The sequence below is a fragment of the Oryzias melastigma genome, linkage group LG9, assembly GCF_002922805.2.
Source record: "Oryzias melastigma strain HK-1 linkage group LG9, ASM292280v2, whole genome shotgun sequence".
NCBI classification, from domain to species: Eukaryota; Metazoa; Chordata; class Actinopteri; order Beloniformes; family Adrianichthyidae; genus Oryzias; species Oryzias melastigma.
The window spans coordinates 24008647-24008882 of record NC_050520.1 but is presented as its reverse complement, the minus strand read 5'-3'; positions in this window follow the sequence as shown (position 1 = coordinate 24008882).

Here is a 236-nt window from a genome sequence, read left to right as displayed (position 1 = left end):
TTCTTCGACACGGAGGCTTGCGAATTAAAAAACAGTATCTGCTAATTGTTTTTTCTCATGAAAATTACAGGAGATGTAGAATAAATTGAATATAAGTAGATTTGCTCGCATGTAAACTATCCACTGATTTAGCTACGCTCGTTCTAAGAAAGAGAGAACGCCGCAGCCTCGCGCGCAGGCTGAACAGCAGGTCTGGCAGAAAGTTCCGGCGCCGAAGCTGCACTTACGCGCGTACC